This window comes from Artemia sp. Qi Xiang Cuo, chromosome 11 (genome assembly GCF_049724085.1).
Source record: "Artemia sp. Qi Xiang Cuo chromosome 11, ASM4972408v1, whole genome shotgun sequence".
Lineage (NCBI taxonomy): Eukaryota > Metazoa > Arthropoda > Branchiopoda > Anostraca > Artemiidae > Artemia > Artemia sp. Qi Xiang Cuo.
The window spans coordinates 5,970,964-5,989,541 of record NC_142804.1 but is presented as its reverse complement, the minus strand read 5'-3'; the positions used below and the strand labels follow the sequence as shown (position 1 = coordinate 5,989,541).

The window sequence follows — 18,578 nt, the reverse complement described above, 5'->3', positions numbered from 1 at the left end:
ATAAAATAGTAAAAGCTCTCAGAGACGGTGATATTATGCGACGCTCATGCTTTTGTGTAAAACCTGCATAATGGGATGACATAATAGAACGGGGCGAATACCCTTAAGGTGTGGGAACGGGAATGCAGAAACAAGAGAGACTTAGTTACGGATTCCAAGCTAAATGATTTGCGATCCAGTGCAGAATTTCGACTTGATCAAAGGAGATGATGACTTTAAAGGAATTGGATATACTGACTGCAGCAATAGTAGTGAGACCATAATACATTCGGTGACGCCCATAGCAAAATAGCAAAGGATTCCTGTGACATCCATTGGAAAATGGCATAGGATTTCCGTGACACATATAGGAAATTAACATAGGATTTCCATGACACCTATAAGAAATTAGCATAGGATTTTAAATGGTCAGATAGGGGCTTAGCATAGGTTTTTAAATGGCCAGTTAGGGGATGCGTAAATGGAGCCACTAGTCCCTCAAGACGTCGCACCTGTGCAATACAAGCGGTCTCTGTTTCTAGCAGTGCCGCGACGCCATGTTTCCGTGACGAAGTGCTACGGCAGAAGCTTGTTTTCATTATTTCCATATGATTAATATAACTTCACTTCTTGAGTGTGGTTGGGATATTTAGCAAGTACCAATAATAGGAAATTAGCATAGGATTTCTGGAAGTCGGATAAATGGAGTTACTAGTCCCTCTAGCCATCGCAACTGTGCAATGGGGTAAGAACATTTTCAGACATCTCATGTTAAGAATTATACTTCAATCCATTGATTCAAGTTTTTCACGAGGCAAGCCTATCATAATAACCTCCAAAACAAATCATGCCACCACGGTATTACACGCCTGCCACCCACGTTCAAGACCCCCTTGGCACCCTCTAGAATATTTTCAACCTTTTCACTACAAAAATATACTTGTGAATCTAAATTAAACACTATATTTTTTGAAAAGCGGAACTCGGTATTTCATTGCTAAAACGTGACACTCCAAGCAATTCACGCCACAGTGCTATTAGTTGACTGCCCGTCTTACACCCCCTTCATCATTCCTAAGACCTTTTCAGACATTACATGTTAAAAATTATACTTGAATCCATTGATTCCAGTTTTTCGGACGCCTGGACTTTCGTAATAACCTCTAAAAGACAACCCGCCACCGCAACATTACACGCCTTCCCCCTATCATCAACGTCACACTGAAAAGCGGAACTAGGCATTTCATTACCAGAACGTGATAATCCAAGCAATTCACCCCACAGTACTACACTAATACTGCTCTTCCGCATCTGGCGACACCCGTCATCGACATTTTAAGCGTCGTCTAGCGTTTGAACACCCTCAATGGATATATTTTGTATTGCTATTATTTTCCAACAAATCCCAGCCCTGTGCCACACTATTACTACTCTGTGGCATCCTCTGAAATCACATCATTGTTTGTAAGACATTTTTCAGACATTTCTTGTTAAAGATTATGCTTTCAGTCCATTAATTAAAGTTTTACCCTAGCCTAGACTTTCATAATAACCTCCAAAAGACACCTTACCACAACGGCATTACACGCCTGCCCCCCGATCATCCACGTGGCATTGAACTGTGGAACTTAGCACTTCATTATCAGAAGGTGATACTCCAATCAATTCACCCCAAAGTACCACACTATTACTACTCTGTGGCACCCCACGACACCCGTAATTAACATTTTAAGCGTCTTCTAGCGTTTCAATACTCTCGATGAATACATTATCTACTGCAGTTATTTTCCTATAATTCCCAGCCCTGTGCCACATTATTACTGCTCTGCGGCACCCTCTTACATCCCATCACTATTCCTAAGACATTTTTCAGACATTTAGTATTTAAAAATATGTTTTCAACCCATTGATTCAAGTTTTTCTTAGCAAGCATAGCCTTTCATAATAACATCGAAAAGACAACTCGCCACCATGGCATTACACGCCTCCCCCCTCCCCACCATATACGCGGCATTAAACAGTGGAACTTTGCATTTTATTACCAGAACGTGATACTCCAAGCAATTCACGCCACAGTACCACACTGTTACTGCTCTGTGGCACCCTGCGACACCCATCGTCAACATTTTAAGCGTCTACTAGCGTTTGAACACCCTCAATGGATGTTGCTATTACTATCTATGGCTATTATAGTTCAACGATTTCAAGCATTGTGCCAGACAATTACTGCTCTATGGCAACCTCTGACATCAAATCACTATTCCTAAGACATTTTTCACACATTTTTATTTTTAAATTATGCTTTTGACTCATTGATTCAAGTTTTTTCTCAAGCCTAGCCTTTCATAATAACCTCCAAAAGACACTCCGCCACCGCGACATTACGCACCTGCCCCCAACCATCCACGTGGCATTGAACAGCGGACATTGGCATTTCACCACCAGAAAGTGATACTTCAAGCAATTCACGCCACAGTGCCACACTATTACTGCTCTGCGGCACCCTCAGACACCCCATTAATTTTCATAAGACATTTTCAGACGTTTCATGTTAAAATTAAATATTCAATCCAATGATTCAAGTTTTCGCAAACCAGGCCTAAAACGAAGCTCCCCAAAACACTCCACATCATCATGGCACTATGCGACTGGTCAACTTAAGCCCTATTAAGAGGTATTTCTAAGAGATTTTAACGAAAGCCGTGCATTTCTTTGAGTCAAGACTATGAATATTTCACACCATCATACCACACTATTACAGGCTCTCCGCCAACATTTTGTAGTGTGGTGTCGTGGTTTATTCTGTCTGTGTTACCTCAGTTGATTTTTCAGATTGCATTTTGGAAGTTTTTGTTCTCGTTTGAAACCTATGACTCAGGATGTTTTTATAGTGTTGTGTCGTGGTATGTCTTGTCTGTCTACAACTGTTAATATTTTCAAAGTGAATTTGCGAAGTTTCTCGCTTGAAGCGTATGACTCAAGAAATTTTTTTAGTGTTGTGCTACGATTTATCTTGTCTATGTTACCTCACTTGATGTTTCAAAGTGCATTTTGGAAGTTTTTTGTTTGAAATGTATGACTCAGAATGTTCTTGTAGTGCTGCGTCATGATTTATCTTGTCAGTGTTACCTTTCTTGATTTCTTCAAAGTGTATTACGGATGTTTTTTTCGTTTGAAGCAATAGACTCAGAAGGTTTTTTTATAGTGATGTGTCGCGGATTTTTGTGTTAGTGTTACCTCTGTTGATGTTTCAATGTGCATTTTGGAATTTTTCTCATTTGAAACATTTGACTTGGGATATTTTTGCAGTGTTGTGTCGTGGAATATTTTGTCAGTGTTACCTCTCTTTATACTTTCAAAGTTTATTTTGAAGTTTCTTCGTTTGAAACAAATGACTTGAGGATATTCTTGTGGTGTTGCTTCACGCTTTATCTTGTCGGTGCTACCTCTATCGATGTTTCAAATTGCATTTTTGGAAGTTTTTCGCTTGAAACGTATGACTCAAATATTTTTTTAGTGTGTGTCACGCTTTATCTTTTCAGTGTTACCTCTCTTGATGCCTTCAAAGTGCATTATGGAAGTTTTGTCACTTGAAACATATGACTCGGGATGTTTTGTAGAGTTGTGTCCTGCTTTATCTTTTCACTGCTACCTCTGTTAATGTTTTCAAATTGCATTTTGGAAGTTTTCTCATTTGAAACATGTGACTCAAGATGTTTTTATAGTGTTGTCTAGTAGTATATCTAGTCTGTGTTACCTCTGCTAATATTTTCAAAGTGCATTTTGGAAGTTTCTCGTTTGAAACGTATGACTGAAGATAATTTATTAGTGTTGCGACACGCTTTATCTTGTCTGTGTTACCTCACTTGATGTTTCAAATGTACTTTGATGTTTCAAAATGTATTCGTTTGATACATATAGCTCAGAATTTTTTTATAGTGTTTTGTCGTGGTTTATATTGTCAGTGTTACCTCTGTTGATGCCATCAGAGTGAATTATGGAAGTTTTATCGTTTGAAACATATGACTCAAAGTGTTTTTTATAGTGTTGTGTCCTGGTTTATGCTGTCAGTGCTACCTCTCTTAGTGTTTTCAAAGTGCATTTTGGAAGTTTTCTCGTTTGAAACATATGACTTAGTGTTGTTTCACGCTTTACCTTGTCAGTGCTATCTCTGTCGATGTTTTAAAGTGCATTTTTCGAAGTTTTTTTGCTTAAAAAGTAGAACTCAGAATGTTTTTATGGTGTTGTGTCACGCTTTATCTTGTCAGTGTTACCTCTCTTGATGCCGTCAAAGTCCATTATGGAAGTTTTGTCGCTTGAAACAAATGACTCGGGATGTTTTGTAGAGTTGTGTCCTGCTTTATCTTCTCAGTAATACCTCTGTTAAAGTTTTCAAATTGCATTTTGGAAGTTTTCTTGTTTGAACATGTGACTCAAGATATTTTTGTAGTGTTGTCTAGTAGTATATCTTGTCTGTGTTATCTCTGCTAAAGTTTTCAAAGTGCATTTTGGAAGTTTTTCGTTTGAAACGTATGACTCAAGATGTTTCTTATAGTGTTGTGTCACGCTTTATTTTGTCTGTGTTACCTCACATGATGTTTCAAATGCATTTTGGAAATTGTTCGTTTGAAACTTATAGCTCAGAATTTTTTATAGTGTTTTGTCGTCGTTTATCTTGTCAGTGTTACCTCTGTTGATGCCATCAAAGTGCGTTATGGAAGTCTAATCGTTTGAAACATATGACTCAAAATGTCTTTTATAGTGTTGTGTCCTGGTTTGTGTTGTCAGTGATACCTCTCTTAGTGTTTTCAAAGTGTATTTTGGTTGTTTTCTCGTTTGAAACGTATGACTCAAGATATTTTTGTCGTTTTGCATCGTGGTTTATCTTGTCTGTGTTACCTCACTTGATGTTTCAAAGTGTATTTTGGAGATTTTTTCATTTGAAACTTATAACTCAGAATGTTTTTGTAGTGTTGTGTCGTGGTTTATCTTGTCATTGTTACCTCTCTTGATGCTTGCTAAGTGCATTTTAAAGTTTTTTTCGTTTGAAACATATGAATCAGAATGTTATCGTTCTGTTGTATCCCGGTTTCTCTTGCCGCTATTACCTCATTTGATGTTTCAAAGTGCATTTTGGAAGTTTTCTCGTTTGGAACGTATGGCTCAGAATGTCTTTATAGTGTTGCGTCGTGGTATATCTTGTCTGTGTTACCTCTGTTAATATTTTCAAAGCGCATTCTGGAAGTTTCTCGTTTGAAATGTATGACTCCAGATATTTTTCTAGTGTTATGTCGTGGTTAATCGTATCAGAGTTACCTCAGTTGATGTTTTCGAAGTACATTTTGTAATTTTTTTTCGTTTGAACTGTATGACTCAGAATATTTTTATAGTGTTGTGTCATGATTTATCTTGTCTGTGTTACTTCTCTTGATGTTTTCAAAGTGCATTTTGGAAGTTCTTTCGTTTGAAACATAAGAATCAGGATGTTTTTATAGAATTGTGTCATGGTTCATCTTGTCTGTGTTACCTCTGTTGATGTTTTAAAGTGCATTTTGGAAGTTTTCTCGTGTGAAACGTATGACTTAGGATATTTCCATAGTGTTATGTCGTGGTTTATCTTGTCAGTGTTATTCTCTTGATGCTTTCCAAGCGCATTTTGGAAGCTTTTTCGAGCGTTGTATCATGGTTTTTCTGCCACTATTACCTCATTTGATGTTTCAAAGTGCATTTTAGAAGTTTTTTTTTCGTTTCAAAAATATGAGTAAGAATGTTTTTTCTAATGTTGTGTCATGGTTTATCTGGGCAGTGTTACCTCTCTTCATGCGTTCAAAGTGTATTTTGGAAGTTTTTTAGTTTTGAAATATATGACTCAGAATGTTTTTTTGTAATGTCACCTCGTGGTTTATCTTGTCAGTATTACCTCACCCGTTGTTTCAAAGTACATTTTGGAAGTTTCTAGTTTGAAAAGTATGACTCACGATGCTTTTATAGTGTTGTGTAGTGGTTATCTTGTCTATTTTAACTCTCTTAATGTTTCCATTGTGCACTTTGGAAGTTTTTCGTTTGAACCGTATGACCAAGGATGTTTTTGTAGTGCTGTATCGTGGTTTATCATGTGTGTTACCTAAGCTAATGCTTTCAAAGTGCATTTTCGAAGTTTTTCGTTTGAAATGTTTGACTCAGGATGTTTTTATAGTGTTGTGTCGTTGTTCTTCGTGTCTGTCTTACCTCTGTTAATGTTTCCAATGTGCACTTTGGAAGTTTCTCATTTTGAAACAAATGACTCCAGACGCTTTTATAGTGTAGTGTCGTGGTTTATCTGGTCTGTGCTACCCCAGCTGATGTTTCAAAGTGCACATTGAAAGTTTTTTCGCTTGAAACGTATGCTTCAGGATATTTTTGTAGTGTTGTGTCGTGGTTTATCTTGTCAGTGTTATCTTTCTTGATGTTTTCAAAGCATATTTTGGATTTTTCTCGTTTGAGAAGAATCCAAATCCTAACCTAAACAGGCTAGGTTAGGTTAAGTTGAGTTAGATGACGCGTCACATAACCTAACTTAATCTAACCTAGTCTGTTTAGGTTAGGTTAATATGGTGTTTAGGCTAGTCTGTTGAGGTAACACAGACAAGATATACCACGATACGCCACTATAAAAACATTCTGAGTAATGGATTTCAAACGAAAAAAAACATCTTAAATGCACTCTGAAAAGGCATGTGAGGTAACACAGACAGGATAAACCTCGATACAACACTACAAAATATTGACGGAGGGCCTATAATAGTGTTTTACGATGGTGTGAAATATTCATAGTCTTGACTCAAAGAAATGTGCCATTTTCATTAAAAGTTCTTAGAAATACCTCTTAATAGGGCTTAAGTTTACCAGTCGCGTAATTCCCTGATGATGTGGATTGTTTTGGGGAGCGTCGTGATAGGTCTGGTTTGCAAAAACTTGAATCATCGGATTGAATGTGTAGTTTTTAACATGATACGTCTGAAAATCTCTTAGGATTGATGAATGGGGTGCCAAAGGATGCTGCAGAGCAGTAATAGCGGGGCATTGTGGCGTGAATAGCTTGAAGTATCACTTTCTGGTTATGAAATGTCAAGTTACGCTGTTCAAGGTCGTCGATAGTAGGGGGCAGGCGTGTCATGTCGCGGTGGCGAGGTGACCTTTAGAGGTTATTATGGAAGGCTAGGCTTGCGAAAAACTTGAATCAATGGACTGAAAGCATAATTTTAACCAAAAATGTCTGAAAAATGTCTTAGGAATAATAATATGATGCCATAGAGTGCCGCGGAGAGTAACAGTGTGGCACAGGGCTGGGAATTGTTGTAAAATAAAAGCAATAGAAACTATATCCATTGAGGGTGTTCAATCGCTAGAAGACGCTTAAAATGTTGATGAAGGGTTCTGCAAGATCCCGCAGAACAGTAATAGTGTGGTATTGTTGGGTGAATTGCTTGGAGTATCACGTTCTGGTAATGAAATGCGATGTTCCATTGTTCAATACCACGTGGATGGTAGGGAGCAGGTGTGTAATGCCGTGGTGGCGGGGTGTCTTTTGGAGGTTATTATGAAAGGCTAGGCTTGCGAAAAACTTTAATTAATGGATTGAAGTATAATTTTTAACATGTTATGTCTGAAAATGTCTTATGAATGATGAAGGGGGTGTAAGAGGGACTGTCAAATAACGGCACTGTGGCTCGAATTGCTTGGAGTGTCACGTTCTAGCAATGAAATGCCAAGTTCCGCTTTTAAAAAAATATAATATCTTATTAAGATTCAAAAGCTTATTTTCGGAGCGAAAAGGTTAAAAATATCCTAGGGGGTCATGAAAGGGTGTGCCACGTGGATGGCAGGCATGTAATGCCGTGATGGCGTGACGCGTTTTGGAGGTTTTTATGATAGGCTTACCTCGTGAGAAACTTGAGTCAATGGATTGAAGTATCATTTTTAAAATGAAATGTTCAAAAATGTCTTAGGAATCATGAAGGGGGTGTCTCTGGGGCAGTCAAATAATGTCTTTGTGGCGTGAATTACTTGAATTGTCATGTTCTACAGCTTAAAAGCTAAAGTGGAGGCGTTAAAGATTTTTTTTCGGGGAGGAGGGGAGAAAAAATCTAACATGCAGTCAAAGTTATAATGCGTTTTCATTAAAATCACTTCAAAAATACCTCTTAATATGGTTTAAATTTATCTCTAATATCGGCCCAACCTCTGGAAATGATTGTTAGGGAAGTAGCCGTATATTTTGACGATGGTGTGAAATATTCATAGTCTTGCCTCAAAGAAACGTGACATTTTTATTAAAAGCTCTCGGACATAACTCAATATGGTTTAAATTTATCCCTAATATCACCCCACCCTCTGTAAATGATTGTTAGGGAGTGGGGGTAGTCAAATAATGCCACTGTGGCGTGAATTACCTGGAGTAACATATTCTACAGTTTAAAAGTTAAGGTGGACATATTAAAAGAAATTTTACCGTAGAGGGAAGGGGAGAGTGGAAATCTAACATGCACTTAAAGAAATGATGCGTTTCCATTAAAAGCCCTTAAAAAATACCTCTTAGTATAGTTTAAATTTCTCTCTAATATCAACCACACTCTGGAAATAATTGCAAGGGGGTTGTAGCCGCATATTGTGACGGGAGTGTGAAATATTCATAGTCTTTGCCCAAAGAAACCAGGCATATTCGTTAATAGCTTACGGAAATATCTTAATATGGTCTAAAGTGCATCTAATATCAATTTTGCTCGTCTGAAAATCACTAATAGAATGTATTTTCCTTTAATAAGGTTTTTTCCATGTATTTTCCAAGGTCTTTTTGCTTATACTTTATTCTTTATAAGCTTTTTCACGTTTTACTTTCTGTTTGTCGATTTTTTTTAACTGCTTTTTCTTTGTTTTAAAATTGTTGTAAATTTGTTTTACTTAATAGAAATTTTATTTACAATAGCCTTAATCCTTTAGATTTTTTGTTTAGGACGAATCTTCAATACCTAAGCGTTTACACAATTTAAATATCTTGTAGTCCCCTTTCACCTTAATTACTAAAAACACATTAAGAGCAAGGTGTAGCATTTTTGTTATCACTCCAATAGATATTCTCCGTCTTCATGCCAATTGTCTCAGATGTAAGAAACATGTCATTCAAATGGGAAAATCTCTCACATGTAATAGGTTATTTCTAGAGAGTATTTCTCGATACATAATATTAGAAATAGCAGGCTGGTCCTATCGTTTGGAGCGTTGTTCCATTGGATGGAAATCGACCTTTCGAGTTAAAACGAAACAAAAGAAAGAAAGAAAAAGAAACGCCTTAAAAGAAACGATTTGAACGTTTCAACGAAAAATAAAATGTCAAAAAAGTATTATGTGACAGCGATGTGTGCGCTGCCTGTAAGTAAGATTTGTACCGTCATTATGTAAGGTGTGTGCCGTCATTACGCAAGGTTCGCGCTGTCATTACGTAAGATGTGCGCCGCCCTTACATAAGACCGAGGTGTGAACCGTCAATATGCAATACCCACGTGTGTGGGGTGCTCAGTTACAATCGGGGATTCCCCACAGGTTTCTGAAGTCTCGCTTGTCACACACGATGGCGTTATCCATATTAGACCTTGTCACTGGAACCCTGGGTTTTCTCCAGAAAACAATAAATTCTATAGCAAAAATGGCTGCGAATCGAGAGAAAATGGCGTCTGATATTGGTTGCTAGGGGAAAGATTGCGTTATATCACATGGAAACAGGGGCTGTCATGGGAATCTTTCCAGCCGGCCGGTTATAAAGGGGCCGTATTGCACAGGTGCGACGGCTTGAGGGATTAGTAGCTGAGTTTATCCGACTTCCAGAAATCCTATGCTAATTTCTATTATTGGTACTTGTTGAATATCCCGACTACACTCAAGAAGTGAAGTTAGATGAATCATATGGAATTACTGAACAGAAGTTTGCACCATAACACCTTGTCATGGAAAAATGGTGTCGCGGGACCTCTAGTAAGAGGGAATGGTTGTATTGCACAGGTGCAACGTCTTGAGGGACTAGTAGCTCCATTTATACACTCCCAATCTGACCATTTATAAAGCCTATGCTAAACCCCTATCTGACCATTTAAAATCCTATGCTAATTTCCAATGGGTATCATAGAAATCCTATGTTAATTTTCTATGGGTGTAACGGGAATCCTATGCTTTTTTCCTATGGGCGTCACAGGAACCCTATGCTGTTTTCCTATGGGCGTCACCGAATGTATTATGACCTCACTACTAACAATCGTGATTATAGCTTCTCAGATTTGAATGATCCAGACCTTGACAGCGAAAGTGAAAACTCAGTACCCGGTCAAAGAGGTGTCTCTAGTGAAGTAATGACGCTGGGAGCAGCACTAGGAAAAATAAGAAAACTGGTTAGAATTCCGGAAGTGTCTTCCAAATCCCACAACCTTTTTGAAGCTATATGCAAGACATATAATCTTAATCGATTCATTATAAAGGGCATGAATGTTTAATGGAACAGAACTCTTGCCATGATTGAAATGCATTGTTCCCAGAAAGAGCCACTGCGAGACTTCTTCATCCGAAGCCTTCGTGACGCTAAAATCAAAGAGCTCAAACTTCACAGCAATGAGTCGTCCGTCGTGAAAGCTGTCATTGAGGTTTTTCGCCTGTTCAAACATGCGACGGTGATAGCTATTGCGTACAATTGTGTTTCAGCAAGCAAACTTGGGCTAATGATTAATGGGCTCTAATTGTTTTTTCAACCTCCAGATACAAGTAATATGGCTGAGCCAGTCAATAGCCTTAAGTAATTTTTAGCTGGTCAGCTCAGGAGATATTTTTCGGTCCAGTCTACAAGTTTGATATGGTACTCTTCACAAGAGCTAGCTTTCTGAACCATGAAAAAAATGAGCGATATAGACAGATATCCGTCTCTTCACTTCTCCAGCAGTTCATTTCCGAGCAGAGAAGTACAGAAGAACTCGCCCAAATATGATTGAGCTCCGGATCTTTTCCAAATGACCAATGATCTTTCCAATGATCTTTTCCATATCAAGAAGACAGCTTATCTGCTAATTTTCTCGACATGTCTAGAGTTTGAATGAACTCTTCAAGAGTAGTAGAAGGGCCTTATTGAGTCCGAACGGGAGTCCATATATGGGCATAGCCTCCCTGGGGAGAACACGTGGTTAATGGGGTCAATGACCTAAATTTCCAAAGGTCGATGTTGTTGTTGTTTCCGAGGCAAATGTCAAGGTCGATGTTGTTGTTGTTGTTGTAAGTGCACGCCCTCAGCGAATGTCAAGGTCAATTTATTTGTTGTTGTTGTTGTTTTTAGCACGCTCGAGGTGAATTTCATGGTGTCCAGAAATAGTATTTGCTGCTGTTGCTGTTTTGGCCAAGTGCACGCTCGAGCCAAATGTTATGAGTTTCCAGAAATAGGAAACAGTTAGATCACGTGTTTCCTTCTCAGCCAATCAGCGAGTCGGTTACATCCCCCTTCTCAACCAATCAGAGGGCTTGTTACATATGGTTTTCCCCGTTACATAACAATTCGCCATTGAGATTTCGTATATAACGGACATGCAATGTGATTAAATTATCAGAAAGTATTTTGACATAGTGCAAACAACTACAATGGAAACAACAATGAATGTTATTGATGAGCTTGAGGCCTTGGCAGCCGCAATTAGCAATGTAAGTGCATTTTTATTTTCAAAACGAATTTTCCTTGGACATCCTCCAGTATATTCAGCTAAAACGTAAATATATTCCTTTACCCCAAACCCCCCCCCCCCACTGTTTTACAATCAAATTCTCGCAAAAAGAAATAATTCTCTTTTCGTTAAAGTTTGACTTTTCTCTATTGTATTCCTTTCTCTAATGTGATTTAAAGTGGCTACTGACTTCTGTCAATTTTTAATGAAAATGCCGCTCTGTTTTGACACAAGACTCCAATGTGAGGCCTATAATTAGCTATCACCCCTTTTCCGGTGTGTACACGCTATCGGTCTAGTCAAAGGGTTTTGTTTTGGCTGTCAAATTAAAACAGTTTTAGGCAAAAAGAGATTGCTGTATATTAAGCTTGTAGTTTCATAACCTTGTATTTGTCAGAGAGCCGGTGAAAGAGATTATTTTTAAATTAAGTTTAACAATATATTTAGAACATTTTGTGAAAGGGGGGAGGGGGCAAGACATTGCTTCGAACAGCTTCTTGGTAACTACAGTAGGTAAAGGCGGCTGGCAAGGCCTTCAATTCTACCGAAATCAGTTTAAAATTAAAACAAACTACTTATACAAATTAAAAGTCGTAATTGCCGGGTATTTTTCAGAGAACCTGTGAAAGAGATTATTTTCAAATTAAGTTTAACAATATATTTAGAACATTATGTGAAAGGGGGAGGGGGCAATACATTGCTTCTAACAGCTTCGTTGTAAGTAAATTATGTGAAGGGGGAGGGCAATACCTTCAATTCTACCGCCATCAGTGTAAAATGAAAACAAACCATTTCTTCGCATCAAAAGTAAGGGCCTTGTATTTGTCAGAGAGCCGGTGAAAGAGATTATTTTCAAATTAAGTTTAACAATATATTTAGAACATTATGTGAAAGGGGGGAGGGAGCAATACATTGCTTCTAACAGCTTCGTTGTAAGTAAATTATGTAAAGGGGGAGGGCAATGCCTTCAATTCTACCGCCATCAGTGTAAAATGAAAACAAACAGTGCAGGGCTAGAAAAGTCTTTGGGAGTTGCATGTAGCTAATATTATGTATAAATTGAATAGCATTTTAACCTCTGTTTGCAAAATATAGGCCTACAGGTCGATGGGTTAACGATCTATTTTAAAGCCTATAGACCGGAAAATTTAATATTTTTCTAAATGGTAAAAATAGAAACAATGATTCCTATCCTATGGCCATAGACTACTGATTGTCTAATAAAAACGTTTGATTTCTAAGCCTAATATATTTCTTTCTGTAAAAAAAAGGGGAAAATTATTTTGATACTAATTTTTTCTCTTCTTTTTAAGGTCAATTGTGAAGAATGCGTGCCCCCACCTTCCAAGAAAGCCAGAGAGGGTGAGGCAGCCCCATCAGTGCCAGACCCAATGCAGCCTGGCAGAAAACTTAAGAGAGAGTGGGCAGATAACTACAATGCCGAAGCTACGCAAGATCGTGAAATAGCCGGCCCAGCCACGCAAGAACATAGCGCTGCCCCCCCCTCAGCCCACCAACACACGTTACCTGGTCCTTCGGGTGCCGAAGCCCAGACGGATTATGCAAATGTAAGCATTTTTTCCTACCTATCTATTTCTTCCAATTTTTAGTCCTTTTCAATCCCAATATAAACTTATCTCTGTGAGATATTAACCCCTCACCCCCCAACCATTGTTTTAAATTTCTCTCCCTCGGAGATATCTAAATATAATGTAATTTTTTTGCAAAGAAAACACTCTTTTCTAATCTTTGCTATCGCTTCGATATCTCATAAGCGAATATTTTTAGGTAATTTCTATTAATAATTACCGCCTTTGAAACTCAAAATGCTTTTTTTTCTAATCTTTACTATTTTCTCTATTGCTATCACATATATTTTTAGGTACCTTTGAAACACCGACTGCTCTTTTTCACCTAATTTTGAGAGAGATTATCCCATCTGTCACATATTGTCGTTCTAATTTACACTGAATATTTCTAACGTGACATGTTTCGCTCTCACATAGAATATAGAACTCCAATGTCCTAAATATTAATTTTGCAGACAATTTGTCCTCCGCTATTTCAGAAAACACAGAATTACGCAAAGGCCATTGAAACCTTGATTGACTAAAACCACTAATGTAAAGCAAGACTGGAAAAGCAGATGCAAAAATTATTTATAGTCTAGTGCGGAGAGCTTTATGTCAAAAAATATTGGTATAACGGCTAAGAAGTGTGGGAAAAGTCATTTATTAACTCTCAACATTTTGAATTTTAAACTCGTTCATCTAACCTCCATAATTAAACTCCTGTGTTTACTGAACCTGTATGGAATTATAAATATTTCAACTTTTTGGGGGCATTATGTAAATGGTCGGGGGCCGTGGAGCCCGGAATGCGCCGGCGGGTCCGGGAAGCGCCGGGGGAAGTGCCGGTTTGATTTTCTTTCAGTTGAATTAACAAAATGCTACTATGCTCATTCTGCTACTACTACTAAGTGCTGACTTTAAATAATACTTCAAATTTTAAAAGCAGTAGGGGTGATTTGAACACTTTGAAAATAAGCTATTTTTTCATTTATAGGTTGTCCTCGTCCCATAGTCGCCATTTCCTACCTGCTGGTCAGCTGGAGAAGGAGAGAAAAAATACGTGGAGCTCCCCAACAGGTCACTATGGGATGATTTACAACAAATTCCAGATAATATTAATGTGTGTATAGGTGATTTTTAAATATTGATTATAGCGCAGTTGAGCAGGGGGACTTACCTTTGCTGAGTCCAAACACATTGCAATTTTTGGATGATTTTACCCGGGAATTAACTGGTAACCCTCCTCCGCCACCCTCCTATCCCCTAAAGAGTCCACTTTGAACAACTGAAGTGGAGCGTTCCTCAGATATTGTTCAACAACTTGAGGGAGGGGGTAATATACAAGAGGGGGAGGGGGTACAACTCTCCCAGAGTGTCAGCTATCCAACAGAATTTTAAATAATATTGTTGTTTTCACTGCGATGTTTGGGGACCACTTTAATACGCTTTTGGCGGGGAATTTTGTTTATGACCCTATAGAAAGTGTGCATTCAGATGTGGACAAAACGCTTGCGCTTCTGAAGAACCAGATTCAGTTGTGGGGGAGGGAGTCAATAAGGTTTCCATTGTTTTAAAGGTTTTTTATTTGAATGAGGGAAAAAGTGAGGTTTATTATCATTATGTACATTCCGAGATGCGTTTGGTTTATTCAAATTTGGAAAATTTTGAGGGAGCTTTCTTCGATTGGGTAGATCAAATTATAACGCATCTCGAGAACTTTAATGAAAATGGTAGTGGATCTCTAGTTCTTTTTGTTGAAAATTTAAGTGTAAATATTTGTAAATTTAAGAAAGCTTATATTTTAAGAGGGGGGCATAGGGACGCGGGTATAGTTTTAAAATATAATCCAGATCTAGAAGGTTGTCAAGGTGTCCAGCGGATTTGTTTTGAAACAGATCAAAAGTGTTTCAGATATGCTTTCCTCATATCAGCATACGAGCCTCTACCTCGGGACGCTACTAAGAAGAATTTAGATCACTGGGCTGTACATGGGAAGGAAGGGTCCGATTTCCCCATTGTAGATTTTTCATGCTTAGAGGGAAAATATCCAGTAACGCTTCGAGCTATTGACATTTTTGAAAGGGCTAATGCCCACTTAAATATCGGCGTTACTGTGGTACAATACGAAACTGAATTTGAAGATGGGGTTCGCTTAAAAAAGAAGGGGGTGGTATTCCCAGTCAGGGGCCCATCAATTGATTTGGTTTAACACTGGGTTTGGTTGTTATACACGCCACCTAGTCAACCGAATACAATCAGCCAATTTCATCCTCTCACAGACCGTCGGCGCGGTCGAGGGGAATTGCCACATCGGGGGGAATGTTTCTACAGTACAACATGCCTCTCTAGATTCCTTATTGATATAAAACTACAGACTAATATTAAGAACTGTAGCCAGCACGGATTCCAGACAGTGGAAACGGTTTCAGGGGATAGGTCCATTCTACGTTTCAAAAATTTTCAAAACACCCTTCTCCAGTGCAACAAAATATCTTTAGACTGTGAAGCTAAGTTGGTGAAGGTGAACGACCCACAATTTCCAAACCGAATCAAAGAACATCAGGATATTGCAGTGTCCTACACCCACGCGCAAAGAGACAGTTCTAACATCATGTAGGGGGTAGAAACGGTTGAAACAGTGGATGAGAGGGTGTGCATGGACAATGAATTAACTAAACTGATTGGCACGACTCATGGTGCTATTTCTCGTGTGAGAAATACCCATTATCCAATGGTGTTGTCTGCAGAGGATCGTCTCGCGATTAAAAATCAAAAAATATGTTGGGTTTGTAAGGGAGAGTTTGCAGAGGGGGATAAGGGGACTAAAGGGAAAAGAGGGGGAGGGGAAAGTCAGAGATCATAATCACTTGTGGCAGGAAATATCCTCGGGGGTAGTAATTTGCGAGGGGGTGCTCAGCTATATCTGAATTTAAATGAGAGCCAACATTTTTTTAGCCGTGTCTTTATTAATAACTAAAATGATAATTTGAAATTTATAGTAACGGAAATGGCACGTATGCACAGGTAGGGAGTGGGAGTAGAGTGTCAATGTGTAAATAGTTCATTTATCTACAACATCATTCCCAAATCAGCTGAGAAGTTGTTGCTTCTCCAACTGAAATGGCAGGCAGTGGATAATCAGCGAACGTTCTGGAATAAAATCAGGTTTTTAGATTCCTTTAATTTTTTTCCCAAGGCATTGAGTCAATTGATTCAAGTGCAAAAAAGCGACAATTTTGATAGCTTTCCCTTGCTTAAACAGCACTTCCCAGACAGTGAAATGTATGACCTGTTGACCTGCAAAGGTATATACGCGTATGATTATTACTGTTCGGGCGCACGCTTAAGTGAGGTGAAATTACCTCCAATTGAACCTTTTCACAATTCACTGACCTACAGTGTATGCACAGCCGAGGATTATGAGTTTTTCAAGAAGGTGTGGTCCAATGGGGATTGTAAAAATGGGTGGAATTATTGTAGACTGTACTTGGCCAGTGACGTTCTAACTCTGTTGGATATAGTCTGTAAGAACACAGACCAAATCTATTCAGAGGTCGGGTTAGACAGTGTCTACTATGTTTCCACACCCTATCCATTAACATATTTAATTTTGAAAATTAGCAGGGAGTCAATAAGCCTACTCACCAACGAATACAAATACAAGTGTTTGCAGCGCTTAATGCGGGTAGGGTCCGTTTTTCATGGTGATCGTATCTTCTCAACTGATCTGAGCGGACAAAGCACCGGTGTAAAGTCAAATGCAGTGTTCTTGGACATGAACTCGTTGTACACCTCGGCAATGTCACACTACTCTTTGCCGTGTGGGAACTATCAATGGCTTGAGAATCCTTGTGAGTTCCCCGAAATTACCACCGTCGAGGACAATGGGCCCCAAGGATGGTTCTTTGACATTGACGGTCACAGGCTACTGGCGCTTCACGACTCAGTCAAAGATTTTGTCTGTCCCTGTATCACTCGACCGGTGAGCAGGGACTCGCTGAGCCCCTACAATCGGTCATTGGTTGAGGATATGGGGATGCACTGGACTCCCTCTAAATGCACTGGACGAGGACGGCCCTGGGACACAGGGCCGAAATATTCATTCAAATTATCTCCACTGTCTTGCAAAAAGATTTCCCTATTGTTCTTCGTGCTTTTGTTGTTTGTTATGGAAAGGCAGTATGGTCTTCGTCGCTATTTAAAATCAAAGAACCCAAATAAAATATTCAAATTTGGAAAACCATATTTTCCGCGAGGGGTATTTTCCAGGCTACGGTTTTTCCATGGGAGAGGGGGGAGGGGTAAACGCCTAGATCCGTAGACATTGACAGGGCGAATGGAACATCCATTAAAAGACATAAAAAAAAGGAGAAACCAATCTGGCTTTAAGAGTTGGTGACGTCCGATTTTCTTTGTTTTTGTGACAACAAAACAGAGCTTTTTAATTAATCCTCTTGACAGTCATTTATATTATGACTTTAGAAAGCAAACAATTCCAACAAGGTTGAACATGTAAGGATTCTAACTTTTGATCTACCCAATGTAAGTATGGTGGTTGAGCTGCACGAGAGTTCAGTTATACGAGAGTTCAGTTGCACGGTGGTTCAGTCGCATGGTGGTTTAGTTATACGGTGGTCTAGTTGCACGGTGGTTCAGTTGCAGGGGGGTTCACTTGCAAGGGTGTTCAGCTACACGGGGAATTAGTTAAATGGGGTAGAGTCGCACGGGGGTTCAGTTGCATGAGGGCTCAGTTAAATGGGGCTCAGTTGCACGAGGGTTCAGTTACATGAGGGTTCGGTTACACGGGGGTTCAATTGCACGGGGGTTCAGTTGTACGGGGGTTCAGTTGCACGGGCGTTCAGTTGCATGGTGGTTCAGCTGCACGGTGGTTCATTTGCCCAGGGTTCAGTTGCACGGTGGTTCCGTTACAGTGGTTCAGTTGCTTGGGGTTCAATTACACGGTGGTTCAGTTGCAATGGAGCCTTGTAAGTTATTCCCCGGGGGCATATAATGTTCTTAAGGAAAATGGTGGTCGTTTAAACTTCTAAAGGGACTCGTTTGATTGGATATTGAAAATTCAAGTGCCCTTTTTAATAGTTAAACGTGATTGGAGGGCAACCAGATCCCCCTCCACACATATCATTTCCCCAAACAAATCAAATCTAAATATTGAGATAGTCATTTTATTCAGCGTAGTTGAAAGGTCCAGTGATTATGTCTTTGAGGATGACAACCCCCGCCCCTGCTGACAGCCATCAGGGCAAGTTTTTAAGTTATGCCCCGGGGGCATATAAGTTTTTTA

The 18,578-nt window shown here is 39.0% G+C and overlaps 1 protein-coding gene across 9 annotated transcripts in view; it reads right to left on the bottom strand.

Annotated features, from left to right (window-relative positions):
• Nucleotides 1–18,578, bottom strand: part of LOC148946570 (lactosylceramide 4-alpha-galactosyltransferase-like) — a 105,162-nt gene that overhangs the window by 9,029 nt on the left and 77,555 nt on the right. The gene's annotated exons all lie outside the window — the stretch shown is intronic.